The sequence below is a fragment of the Haemaphysalis longicornis genome, unplaced genomic scaffold (assembly GCF_048455015.1).
Source record: "Haemaphysalis longicornis isolate Haplotype H1 unplaced genomic scaffold, Haemaphysalis longicornis Haplotype H1 scaffold_5, whole genome shotgun sequence".
NCBI lineage: Eukaryota > Metazoa > Arthropoda > Arachnida > Ixodida > Ixodidae > Haemaphysalis > Haemaphysalis longicornis.
In genome coordinates this window covers 71,946,363-71,960,763 of record NW_027526385.1, presented here as the reverse complement: position 1 = coordinate 71,960,763, position 14,401 = coordinate 71,946,363, and positions in this window count along the sequence as shown.

Genomic DNA, 14,401 nt, shown 5'->3' with positions numbered 1-14,401 from the left:
CGAACGCTTGCGGCGGGTACGTCAGTCCGAAAGAACATGACCTTACACATCTCACTCACACACTCCCCATGTCACAAGTGATGTATTAGAAACTCTTTATTAGAAAATTACCCCACCTTCCCGCGAGGGGAACCCTGTGGAGATGCGACGCATCTTGGGGGTTCACTTGGTGTTTCCGCTGGGTTGATTCTCTAATTGCGTGAAACGTGAGGAACGCCTATGATGTATTCTTTATTTAACACGCGGCGTAACGTTAACGATGACGGCCTTGTGGTCGCTGAAGTGTACGGGTAGTGGATGGTGAAGTAACGGGACCACCGTGCAATTTGCAGCGAAGATCAAGTCTATGCACGTGCCGGTGCTGAATCGGAACGCCGGTGCTGGAACGACCGCGGTTATGACGCAACGTGGCGCGGCTATGACGCAACACAATCCACTTTAATCCAATTCAATCCAAATCCAATCCAATCCAATCCAATCCAATCCAAGCCAAGCCAAGCCGAGCCAAGCCAACCCAATCGAATCCAATCCAATGCCTCTCGCGAGATTGTGTTCACTATCGGAGAGGAGAGGGAGTGAGCGGCGGAGAGCGCAGCTCGCGCGGCGAGGAGAATGGGGGAGTGGTGTGGACGGACAACAACAACGCTGTATGGAGGGACAAGGCGAGTGAATGAGATGCAGTCGCATCTAAAAGAATAAACTTTTGGAATACTTATTAAAATGTACTGTTCATTATGGCCTATTCAGTTCAAGTAGGATAGAACAGATAACCTCAACAAGTGCGGTAACGTGCGTGCACTGACGCAGATAGGGTGAATCCAAAAAGGAGGATGGAAGAATGACCTTTAACGATAAGGGGAAGACAGCTTGGCAGCGAGCTTGGTTTTCTACTCCACATGGACACGAAAAGGCGAAAAAAAAAAACCGCCCGCATCTTCCCACGGGGGGAACTCGAGTAATTGCGTCGCAGAGTGGTGGGGGTATCGCGTGAATGTTGCGTAATTGGGTATGGTTTGGGAATGCTTAATTGTTGTTTCGTCTTTATTATTCTTATTTATTGAATGAAGGAGAAGCGAAGGCAAGGAGTGTAAAGTTAAAGTCTGTCTTTATTGCTTGGTGCCGTCAAGCAAACCGTCAAGTCAAGCGAAAGCCAAGCAAAGACGCCCTTGACTGAATTCCGAACGCGCGCTCCGCCGCTTATATACACACCGCCTGCGTTCGAGGGAGAGGAGTACGGGGGAGAGACGCGCATGCGCACACTTCCGTACACAAGTGCGCGAACTTTCCACGCACCCACCACGCCGTTATCACGTGTACACGCCCTGCCGCCGTTACTGTTGAGCGCGACGCAGCGCACGGGTAGCTACGACGCATGCGCGCACAGACGCGCTCCCCCCGCACCGCCGCAGCTGTTGTTGAGAGCGACGGAGCGCACGGGGTACACGCACTCCTCCCGCACCGCCGCATCTGTTGTTGAGAGCGAGGAGGGTACGGGGGAGAGACGCGCACCTGCGCCTCGACGCGACGCGCATGCGCAGTGAGCGTGTGGACGGCATCGACAACATCGACGAGTGACATCGCGAGCCTAAGAAATGCTCCGCATTTAAAACACATTTCTTAAGAAAGGGATGATTGAAACGCGAAGCTTTCTCCGATGCAACCTGAGTCCACGTCCACAATTCAAACTGCTTTGACCGTGTCAGAATGCGAAATCGGATATACGTCGGATTCACAATGCGAGGGACCCAGGAAAGTCTATGACCCGGGGAGGAGGAGAAAGTAACTTTATTGTGTCCAGAGGAAAGGCCTAGGTATGGCCGGTGTGCTTCAGACGACGGCCAGGATGTCTTGGCTTCTAGCGGCGTCTTCGGCCCTGTGGACGGCCCAACGCTGGATGGCAGGGTCCTCGCTAAGCGCTTTTTTTTCTCGGGGTGCCTGATGTACCTTCGCTTATCATCATTACCATCGTTCTGCGAAACCCATTGTGTAAAGTTGGCTTTCCTGCACTGCGTTTTAGTGACGGACGGTCGCCATCAGTGAGACATAAAAATCCTCCCTTTGAGATGGGCGAAACTCGCGAAGACACAAAAGCGCCGATGAACGCTACTAACAAACGCAGAGAAGCACACAAAAACTGACAGACACCCGCCGCGGTGGCTCAATGGCAACGGCGTTGCGCTGCTGAACACGAGGACGCGGGTTCGATTCCCGGCCACGGCGGCCGCTTTTCTAATGGGGGCGAAAAGCAAAACGCCCGTGTGTACGAGGTTTCGGCGCACGTTAAAGATCCCCAGGTGGTCAAAATCAATCCGGAGCCCTCCACTACGGCGCGCCTCATCGCCTGCGTTGCATCGGCGCGTTAAACCCCCACAATCAATCAATCAATCAATCAATCAATCAATCAATCAATCAATCAATCAATCAATCAATCAATCAATCAATCAATCAATCAATCAATCAATCAATCAATCAATCAAAAACTACGGACATGAGTGAAGTTAAGGCCGGAGTCAGGGAGAATTAACACCAAGGTTTTGGTTCCGTGTGATCGTTGCAGGGTAGGGCCACGGACCGATGGCGTCACTTAAGTTTCAGGGGGCACCTAGTTCACGCACTCAACGATTGTCTGCGTTCAACGTGCGCCCGATATTTGGCCACAGTATACATCGCAGTTCCCTGACAACCCTAATACATCAGCACCATGTAGTACCCCATCCTTAACTAAAAAAAACAAAACAATACAGCCTAACACGGGTATATTGAACTCCGGGTGGGACCGCGAAATAGTTCCATACACCGATAATTCCGAATATAAAATATGCTTGTCGGAAGCTTATCTGAAAACTCCGCACGTAACTGAAAATTTTCAAAGTCGCACAAACGGTACCCTCCCGAATTATTTTGCACAGCACAGTTAATTCGAACGTCAGCGCGACGACCACCACACTTTATTTAACATGAAAAAAGTCTGTGAGCCGCACTTGTGAACACTGACGCAATCTCGGCTGCAGTCGGCGGTTGAAAACTTTGTCAGGGCTGCAATAGGGTCCGCTTCTTCGGCGTCGTGGATGTCCGCCACAGCCTGCACCAGAGTTACTCAATATCTACAGTTGCGAAACTCCGCGTCATAATCCGGGCGGCGCTAGCCACGCTGCTCTGGGGAAACTGAGGGGCAAGTCGACGCGCGCGGCACCTAGGAGACAAAAACTGAAATTCGTTAAACTATTATTTTTCAAAATTTTTTGAAAAGTAAACGTTGCTTTTTAAATTACAATACAATAATTAGGTGAAATTTACTTGTGTTCTTGCCGCTTTTTTTTTTATGACTTACGGCAGCAGCCGCAAGCACTTGAGTACTACTTCAATGTTCTGCCGACAGACGACAGGCTAGTCAACTTTCCCCATGCCTGCCCCGGCGTAGGGGGGCAACCGAAGACCGGCTTTCGATACATGGGGCCTATGGGGGGCCTATGTGGAGTTTCGCAACTGGTGTATATTCAGTAATTCCGGCCTGCACATCGTCGTCAGTACTTACGAACTTGTGTGCCATTTTGTCATCTGGAATGGCTCTCTAAATTTACTCTCGAGGCACTCAGCGCCACTGTCTTCGGCATTCGAACAACTCTCGTCTGGAGTCGCACTGCCCGGGCAACAAAGCCACTTTGCACACAACACGTTCCGGGTCGACCGGGCCTTGGCCGTGCAGCAGTATCGCGCTAAAAAATGGTGCGAGAAATTTCGAATGCCTCTGCAGCCGACATCTTTTCACCGGTCCGTGCCAGTCAAGTAATGTGCACTTTTCGTCGCTTAATCGAAATTCTTCCTTTTTTTCGTGACCCTGGGCCCGAAACGCCTGTCGCGGATGAAAAAGCACAAGCCACACCGCATTGGTCCAATTGCACGAGCCACAACTGGCAAGCGCTCAAGTACGCAGAAAAAATGCCAGAAAACGAGCGCTTCCGGTCGGTTTCCCCTCCTCCTTTATTGCCTTTCGCTCCCAATCGCTCCCCGCATTCTCGCTGCCACGCGGCTGGCCCCCGTTCTAACGTGCGCGAAGGTGTTGAAGGTCATCGAAGCGACGCCACCCTGCCTCTTCCTCACCGAGCGTAGCAGCGCCCGCGAGAAGTCATGACCATCCGCCCCGTCAGGTGAAGCGAGCGCACTTTCGGGGCCACTTGAGGCGCAGCGTTCGATGTATCGAATGTTACCGTGATCGAGAGTTCGATACACGCCTACAACAGCGCATAACCGGGCTCCTTAGATTCAGGCAACTGAAACAACAACGCTTCTAGGCACTGACCCCTTCAGGCCACCTCACCTCCTTCCCCACCCTGACCCGAGCACAAAAAATCTCCTTGAACAAGTTCCTGACCAACACCTGTAAGGCACCAGACACCACTCGACAATGGTATTATCCACAGCGCGCCCCCCGATGTCCCCACTGCCACCACTCCATCGCAGCCGATCTCCACCAGCTCATCTGGCACTGGCCCAAGTTTTCTCGCTTTCGTACATTCACTCCCCCTCACCACGACACCTCAACTTACGTCGACCCGACATCCCTCTCACGCGACACACTCTTCGAAATCACTTATGCAATCAAAAAGCGGCCTAGTACGGGCAATTTAGCGGTGGTGTGCACGACTTCTGAAAAGATCCCTTGAAGATGGCGTCCCAAAGACTGTGCTCCGCCCTCCCCATTCCATTCCATCCCCTCCCCCCGGCCTTTAGCCTTCCTTTCTAATAACGTTTACGACAACAACATACTTTTGCACGGGATTTCCAACGGGTCCTTGAGACTACTCGATGTAGACAATAATAATTCGATGTATAAGTGTTCGATACATCCGCGTTCAACTGTATACTGAATCGCAAAACAAACAAATTCGCAATGCAACCGGCTCTGACGCACGCGTGTCTGCACTAACGCACAACCGGAACTGCGGATTCTTTCCACATGCCTGCACTTGGTAAATAGCAGCACTTATCTATCACAGCTTAAGGTCTAGACCAGCCGCTGTGAATAGCTCGCCGTCTTTGTGCGCATCAAGTTCTTGAACATCATCGCCATCATCTTCATCACGTCATCAACTGGCGTAGCAAGTTAGGCATTTTAGCCTAGGTAACATCGCCAGACTTCATTAAAGATTGCGCTCTCTCTCTCTCTACTAGCACTTATAGAAGCATCATCATAATCACCATCCCAACAATTAATCACAATAGCACTCCAGGTACTCATTAAACAGGCAGAACCCTGAAGTGCCACCTCCTGACTAAGTAACAGCGTTTCAGAAATTCTCAGATAGTCGAGGTGTTTTATCGAATATCCGCATCGCCTATAAATCAGTCTTCGAGTCAAAAAGATGCAAGAGATCGAGAGCATCCTTCGTTGACGTCACCATTACGTGGGTACACGGCCATGCTGGGATCCTCGTCGACGTCACCATCACGTGGGTACATGGCCACGCTGGGATCCTCGTCGACGTCACCATTACGTAGTTACACTGCCATTCTGGGATCCTCGGAAACGGGGCAGTCCATCTCGTGGAGCCTCGGAAGAGTTGAAACCTGGGCTGACTGGTACACGACTTTTAAAGAACTTTTAAAGAAAGCGACAGCGCGTCAGACGACACGGGATGGGACGAAACACAAGTGTTTGTCCACTTGTCGTCCCGGCTGGTGGGACGCGCTGTCACTTTCTTTAAAACCCATCTGGCGGCACGTGCATCGCTCACAATCATGCCCAAATCCATGTGGACCTCTTTACACTGGGAATGAATGTGATACGAAAAACGCCAGACTGCCATTTAAGAAAACCGCAGGTGGTTATTGGGCGCCCTTGGTAACTGCAGTCCTATTGCAACATCCTACTTTTGCTTTAAACCGACGTGCCTAAAAAACCGCTTTCTCAAACGAACCTTCACGCTAAAAAAATTTCTCCCACCTCCCCTCGCGGGAACCCCTGTGTAGATGCGACGCATAGAGGGTTCCGTTGTTGTTTCCGTTAGGTTTATTCTCCCATCGCGTGAAACGTGCCGTGAACACCCTGCCGCGGCTATGACGCAACGTGGCGCGGCTATGACGCAACACAATCCACTTTAATCCAATCCAATCCAAATCCAATCCAATCAAAGCCAAGCCAAGCCAAGTCAATCGAATCCAATCCTATGCCCCTCGCGAGAGAGTGTTCGCTATCGGAGAGGAGAGGGGGTGAGCGGCGGAGAGCGCAGCTCGCGCGGCGAGGAGAGTGGGGGAGGGGTGTGGACGGACAACAACAACGCCGTATGGAGGGACAAGGCGAGTGAACGAGATGCAGTCACATCTAAAACGACAGAAGTGTTGTCACACTTCTTCTACGGCATATTTACTAATCGCGACATTCCGAACACAACCGAACATAGCCTTTGGGCGTGCCTTGGAATTGGAAACTAAATACAGATTCTCTTAAAAACAACTCCGCAAACTTGGGACCAAACTATTGAAGCAATATTTTTGTTTCTCCCAGCCTAGCTAAACATATTTTAGTGATAGTGGAGTTTAGTGTAGAAGCTACACCTAGGCTATGAGTCGCTCCGTAGCGGAAGGATGTGGATTAATTTCGACCACCTGGTGATACTCATCGTGCCCCGAAATCTCGACACACGGGTGTTTCCGCTTTTCGCCTCCATGAGGATGGACGCTGGAATGGAGGATGGAGAACAACCCCTTAGCCACTGAGCACCGCGGCGGGTCTATTGTAGCGAAAGCTACTGTACACTACCTCGGGCAGTCTTCGCGGGGTGACCAGTTTTGACCTTGAGAGCTGAGTGGTTAAACCACGCCCCCTTCCGCCAGCGCCCGATGGCGGGGAGCGATAGGCGAGGAGGTAACCGAGAAGCCGCCGGGTACCCGTGCCGCTACCTGGTGGAGGAAGGCGAGGACGCCGCCGTCGCAGCGATAAGTGCGTGCGACGAAGGTAGGCGACGTGCGCGCAGAGCTGTGTGCGATGAAGTAGGACGAACATCCAGCTGTGGTCGCTCGTAGAGCGGCGGCATTTAATGCCATGAGGCGAAAAACAGTAAACACGCTGCTGTTGCGTCCAGCTTCGCTACCTTCAAGTCCTTCGCGTTAGTGTGAGCTTCCTTCATTTTTTTTACTTTTAAATTACTCGTCGGTCTATCTTCGTCCCCTGCAGCGTTGGCTCCTCAGGGTACACCGTAAACCACAGCTTCTCGCTGATGCGTCAGCAAGATATACCCTGGCCTTCTTTATAATATACGAAGCCTCGTTTTCAAGAGAAAGACGGTTAAAACGCGAAGCTTTCTAATATGCAACCTAAGTCAAAGTCCAATATCCAAACTACTTATATCGTGTCGAAATGGCACAGTCAGCCAGCCGTCGGCTTCACAACGCGAGGGACACAGGTTTGGATCCGATCACGGGAACCGTTTTTTGCTAGAGGCGCTTTATGTGCCCTTGCAGAAACCCATTGTGTAGGCTGGCTTTCCTGCAGTGGGTTTTGGGCGTAATATTTAGATTTTGGACTTTGACTTTCGACTTCGAAGACATTGGCTTCGCGTTTCCACCATCTTTCACTTCACTTACGATCATCATCATCGTCAAAGAAAGTTGCCTTTCCCTTAGTGCGTTTTGGTGTGGACGGTCACCGTCAGTGAGGCAGAGAGAGAGCTTCGCTTTAATAATAAACCTTATTACAATATAGCGTTCATCTGGACTATCACCTCTTACAAATCCCTCAATCACCCTTACAGGTATTGTAGTTGTTGAATAACGTTTACCGAAGCCGAAAAGAAAAAGAAATAGAGCAGTCATCACCGTCATTCGAAAGGCATTGTTCTAGAAGCCGGTCGAACGCTCTTCTTGCCAAGGACAGCGACTACTTCCAGCTGGACTCCCCCCGCTTCATAGTCCCCTACGGCTACAGCACCGCTTCAGTCAAGCTCATCCCGCTGCTTCGCTAGCCCGCCGCACGGAGCGGTGAGCGTGCTTTTACCAGATTTTTGTCTGATTTGTAATGAGGTAAGCAATAGCGCGGCATGGTTAGCGGACGTAGCTCATTTCTTCGACGGTGGGTCTTTAGGAATGCGCGAGCATCTTATCCTTCTACCTTTCGAACTTGGGGCTCGGCCCGATGCGTACCCCTTCCTGAGGTCATAGCAGCCTGCAACAAAGCGTCCCCCCATCGTACACCACGCGAATCGTGCTTTTAGCAGCGGAGCTGCTGTAGGTCGGGCCTTTTCGTAAGTGTGCTGAAGGTCGGGGGCGACGCAGGGGCAGGAGCCGGTTCCCGGATCCGCCGTCTGCCTCGACGAAACCGGTTCCCAGCTGCACCGATAGAGGACGCCGTGGTCTCGCAGCCGTTAGGGTGCCTCTGTGCCAGCGCCGCCGTACAGGGTGGGGACACCCTTTGAACGGTCCCGTGCCGCCGCTATTGGGTCAAAGTGCTCAACGCGTTGTTCTTTTCGTTTCCCACAAGACCTAGCAACGCGAAACAGATGACATGATTCAAACTTCGCCAGTAAACTGCGTTGCGGCGATAATTTTAGCGCGGTTTTGATTCAATGACTTGTTGCGGCGGCAGCGAGTGACCCAAAATGGCGGCGCCAGCATATACGTGTCTCCACCCTGTACGGCGCGGGCGCGTGAATCGAGGCACCTTAGCAGCCGCGGGCTTCTGTTCCTCCATCCCCGCCCCTGGCGTTTAGCTGCCGTTTCCTTTGCGCGAACCGTACATTTTGCGCGGCGACGGCGCTGCTGTTCTCGGGCGGATGCCAGAGAACCACTGTCATGAAGTGCCCGTGGACGAGGAAGAAGAGGAGACCGAGCGGGCAGCTGCAAGGAGCGCGTGCAGAAAAATCGAACCAGGCCGGTGATCAGGGGACGCCTGTGACGCGCTGGGCTTGAGAGCGCGGCCCTGTGATCGTTTCGGGGAAGACCCGGAGCGCAACCGCTGCTGTTCCCGAGAGCCGTCCGCCGCTGATCCCGACAACCCGTGGGTTGGCCGTGCCTGGAGCTGGTGACGCGCTGGGCGAGAGAGCGCGGGTCCGGATTCACCTGGAGGTGGAACCCTCCGCTCACACCCGCTGCTACGCCCTCGAGCCGTGACTCATCGGCAAGGTCGACGATGCCTGCCCGACGTCCCGCGCCTGGTTACGACGAGGCCTAGAACCGGTCATCGAGCCAGCCTCGCCGTGCCGTCCTCGTCGACTCCGCGTGCATCGGGACTTCAACACCTCGAGGGGCTGCGACAAAACCCCGTAGGACGTTTACTTTCTTTATTGCGGACATTTCCGTTAGCCTCTTGCTTTTTTAACGCTGATATCTTTCGTCTCGCGTAGTTGCTTTCGTGCCCTAACTTCTGCTTGTTTCGTGTCATGCATAAAGCAACGTTACTTGCGCACGCACTGGCCACTAACTCGTGACTTTCCCGCCAATCCTTGGCCCATTCATTACAACCACAGCTCCGCTGTTTCAGCGGATTTCCCGCTGGGTGGAGCTCAGCTTAATATTTTGTTCTAGAGGACTTAGTGATCCGCTTTGCTCACTTTATCATTGGCCGCCTCTCGCTGATTTTGTTTTGCAATAGTATTACGTCTTCGCTACCACCATTTCCATCCCATCCTCTTTTTGTCCTATTCCACCCGTCGCCTACCCAGCCCTGCACTCGCTAGACACCCAGGTACAGATAGTGACTGGACGAGCTGAGACGCCGTGCGATGGGCACGTCGGGCGGGTGTAGAGTGAAGGCCGTCACCATTTAAGTCTCAAAAAGGGACAGACAACCGATTTTTGTCGCGTATAGGTTCTCCAACTCATAGGAAAGCTAGCGTTTTATTTAGCCCGGTAACCACAGGCAATTTCTAAACAAATCGGCGGAAATAATTTTTATTTGGCAGCAAACTTCCTGAAATCGGAAGGGTAGACGGTTCGTAGTGTCGAAACTTGGCACTACAATATGTGTTCCTGTCACGTGACCTGCAAACCTAGCAGCTACTGTAACTGCTGAAACGTTTATTTACGTATTGAAAACCTTTTAACACAAGTATTTGTACAAGGTTAAATTGTATATGTATTTCTAGACATTATTTTGAAAATCCTAAAGACACGACGCCCGCCGCCGCTGGGTTGCTCTCAATGTGGCTAACCTCCATGCCCAGAATCAACGGCAGCGTTCAGTAAACAGACCTAGTGAAGGAGCTTTGAGGATTCTTCCTGAGGTAGAGGCGTTTGTTCTGCCAAAATATTTGATTTCAGTTTCCAAATACGCCAACGGCAGCTTAAAAAAAAAAGGAAAACGTCGCGCCCGGGGAGAATCGAACCTCCCACCTCCACAACGTGAAGCCAGATTCTACCTATTGCCTATCCCAACAGATGGCGCATTCGTGCACAATAGACCGTTGCATTAAAAACCACATAACGGAACAGGAAAGCCTACGATTCAAACTTTTTTAGCTGGGGACAAGTTTTTAAATATCGTTTTTCATTTCGCATACAGACAAAAGTATGTTGCCGAGTTATGGTATGTTATGTCATGGTTGCCAGCATCATTTTTGAGAGGGACACATACGGCTCGCAGATCTAAAAAATTCGATTTAAAAAGTTCTAGGGCATTATCAGCAAACAGTTTCTCGTCAAGGTGCTATAAGTGATGCCCTTTCGTTTGGGATAGAGAACATATACTCGACAAAAATCGGTTGTCTGTCCCTTTAAGGCAGCAATGCGAACGCAGCGCCACCGCAGCCGATGCTGCCGCCCGGCGGCGTGTTCCCAAACGCTTCGCTGCACAGAGCAACCACGTTACATGTGTTATGTCACTGGGCGGGCTATTCTTTTGAGCTCCTGCTAAAACGTGCCCACCATTCGGGCTCTGTGGTCTCGATGTAGGATACTGAGTACTGGCGCTGACGGCTTGGGTTCTAGCCAGAGCATGTCTATTCCTTAGTTTTTATTTTCGTTGCTTCATTTTTTCTAATTTTTTTCTATACTGAATTCTACGCGTTGTAATGGTGCTTTGGTATGTTTTAGGTCGCTTCATGTTTAAGGCGCAGCCACTGACCACGTAAAATTACTGTTCTTCATCGCGCGAACACACATGTCACGTACGTGTGTGCGCTGTGCGGCGAAGCGTTTGGAAATACGCCGCCTGGCTAGGCTGACGTCACTTCTGCCCGCATGCGCTCTCTCTGTGGTTATCTGTTCTTGTAATACGCTCCTGCGATTTCTCGCTCTGCCTATGCCCAGAAAATGGGTTTTCTCAAACAACAGAGTGAATTTTCAAATGCGAAGGGCCAGTGATAAGCTATAGTGAGAAATTATGGAAGCGTATTTTATCAAGAAGGCAGGTGGCAAGTGTTTCAGCGTACCATCTAATGCCTATAAGAGATAGAGGCCGACTTTTCGGGAAGGGAATCAGAGTTGGCTTCACGTTCCTCTTCTATAAATGCGCTGTTTGCTAAAAAAAATAAAGCTCAGTTGGAAATGGCGCCTCGTCTGTCGTACTCGTTTCTTCTTCCGTTCGTGTTTTCCCGTGCCTTTAAAAGAAGTTTGAGGAAATAAAAAAAAAAACTGTGGCTGATTCCTCGGCCGTAGGAATCGCTAAAACACTAAAAGGAGATGAGCAGCTAAATCTCCAGCTGAGCATGATTTTCAGGTCGGCGGCTGTGTTGTGGGTGTGCTTGGCGAGCGACGTCCTGCTGGCGGGTCACTTCGGCAAAGTGTACTGGCATTATTTCGGTGACGGATATGACATCAGTGAAATCTCTGTGTATCCCGGCATAAAACACTCTCGTGTTAAAATATAAAACCCGAAAACGAGCAACCCGAAGTATAATGCACTCTTTAGTACTAGAGGTTGCTTCCCCGCAAGAAGACCCTGTGTGCAAGGGTGCACCCTTTACAGGCCGCTTGCTTCGTTGTACTGGCGTCACCACCGTGATGGTTGTGACGTGAGTGAAATCTTCGTGAATCCCGAAATAAAACACTTTCGTGTTAAAATGTCTAACTTGTCATTAATTAGCTGTTACTAACAGTGAGAAGTTGCTGGTGCTTGCCTTAGTCTCGCCTTAGAAGTATAGCCCAGCCCCTTAAAGGAGCCATGAAGAGAAAATACAACTTCGTTTAATTTGAAAGAACTAGGATTCAGTATCTCACTCAGCTCCATTACAGCCACAAAAGATGTTTTTTTAACGAAAAAAAGCAAGAAGTATTTAAAAACTTTCAAATTTTGCGCCGCGGTGACGTGTTATGAGCAAGAATGACGTCATACGGGCCAACAATAAAACGTAATTTTCAGCGCGTTAACTGCACGTTAGCATTCAAGTGGTGCGGTAAAATGGAAATAGAGGCCCCATTATAGACGTCCAGTCATGTGTCGTCGCGACAGGTCAGTTAGGCGGCCGCCAATCGCACAAACAAGGTTCCGTGACGTCATAGAAAAGTTGCGGGAAATTGGCTAGGGGGTCGCGACTGCTTCACACGTTTTCTTTAATATCTCCGTTATTTGTTCGAAGATTGCGATGATATTGGTATCATTGTTATCGGCACTAAGCAGTCTTTCTAATAAACACGACTTGTATTTTGTCTTCATGGCTCCTTTAAGGAGACATGAGATAGAATTTATTTTAACTTGTAGAATTTTTAGGTCTAGAATTTCTGTTAGAATCGCACATTTTAACGACTTACGGTCACTCGCAACAGAGAACGCTGAGAATCGCGTCAGGTTTCGTGAGCCAAGCGATTCGCTTTACCGCTAAAAACCTCCATGAAAGAAATCACCACCTTTTTTACTGACTGCAGGGTTGAACACGAGGAAACATGCAGGGAGGGCCCGGAGGCCAGCAGTTTCCACCTGGGATGATGGACCCCGACATGGCCCCCATGGATGGCATGGAACCCCAGGAACCGGAAAACTGCATGTAGGATTCAAAATTTCCTTTCTAACGCGTGCATTCTAGAGGGCCTATTGGGTCTCCGTACACTCAAGGTCATAAATTTCATTTATTTCATTTATTTACACCTTAAAGACCCGAAGGCATTACATAAGGGGGGGGGGCGTACAAGGTATTTTCTGTTCAACCATGAACACAAACAGGTAATAAGAAAAACAGCTAGCTGTTTTTCTTTTGTTGTGCCACTTCATGAAGTGGCACAAAAAGTGTTGCAATAGACGTAACGTAAAAAACATGGCTCCAAAAAGTGATCTACAAGGGCATATGTTAGCTGCATTTACTCAGATTGTGACAAGTGACTGTTAAGTTTATTTCGGAAAATTTGGCGGTTGCCGCACGTGACAATGTTATCAGGCAGGTTGTTCCATAGGGTTATTCCGTTGGGGAAAAAGGAGTTTTCCATGGCTGCGGTGCGGCCGCTGATTGGTGCTATAGGGTGACTGTGGTTAATGCGGGATTAAGTTCTGTGTGATGGTTGTAAGAGACCGGGTGCCGTGATTGTGGGCGATAGAAAAAAGCGTGGATAAGCCAGAGCCGACAAACAATACGACGAGATTCCAGTGACGGCAGGTTCAATGATTCTTTAGTGCGGTGACGCTGATATCGTTAGAATACTGGGAGCAAATAAAACGGGCGGCGCGGTTTTGGATTCTTTCTAGATCGTTAGTGAGACATCATTGCCAGGCGGTGCCAAATTGAACAGGCATAGAAAAATGAAAAAAAAAGTGAGAAAAAAAATGAAAAAAAAACGACAAGGGCGAAACGGGAGCGAGAAGGGCAACTGAACAAGATCATAAAAATAAAACGTTACCATCCCTTCTTAAAATAGTTTGGAGAAGCGCGAAAGGTTTCTCACATCAAAGCTGAGTCAAAGGTGCGCAGAAACCCTCGCTAAAAGTGCGCCTAACTTTCCCTGAAAGGGCTTCCAATCGATCGTTAAACCTTCAGACCCAAATCGCAAGCGAAGAACGAACCAACGCGACGCTTTTTTCGCGCACTGAGTAACCGCGTCTTTGAGCGATTTAAATGTATAGTACCTATACGTGATTCTTCGTGATTGATGGATTTTCGGTTTTCCTTCGCGAAGTTGGCGTTTCAACTGCTGTTATCGTGTTTTGAGCCTGCAGGCGGAAAATTTTCTCGTGACACTTCACTACGGGCTCATTATGATGTCTGCCAGATTGCGCTCTCTTCGTTTTGCGTTTGTGCCTTTCTGACTCAGTTGGTTTTATACACGTTCACTCACGCAGATTTCCTGTTTTCTTTGACACCTCGAGGGAGGGCCGGAGGTTCTGGGGCTTGGACGGAAAGGTATCCAAGCGCGTGCTACAACGACGTGCCAATAGGGTTCCGGGAGGCGAGCAGAAGGTTTTTTTTTCCGGAAAAGTCACTCCTTGTTCTAAGGTGGCAACTACAACATGGTCGTTGCTGGCCGGTTTACAGAAGTTTGAGAC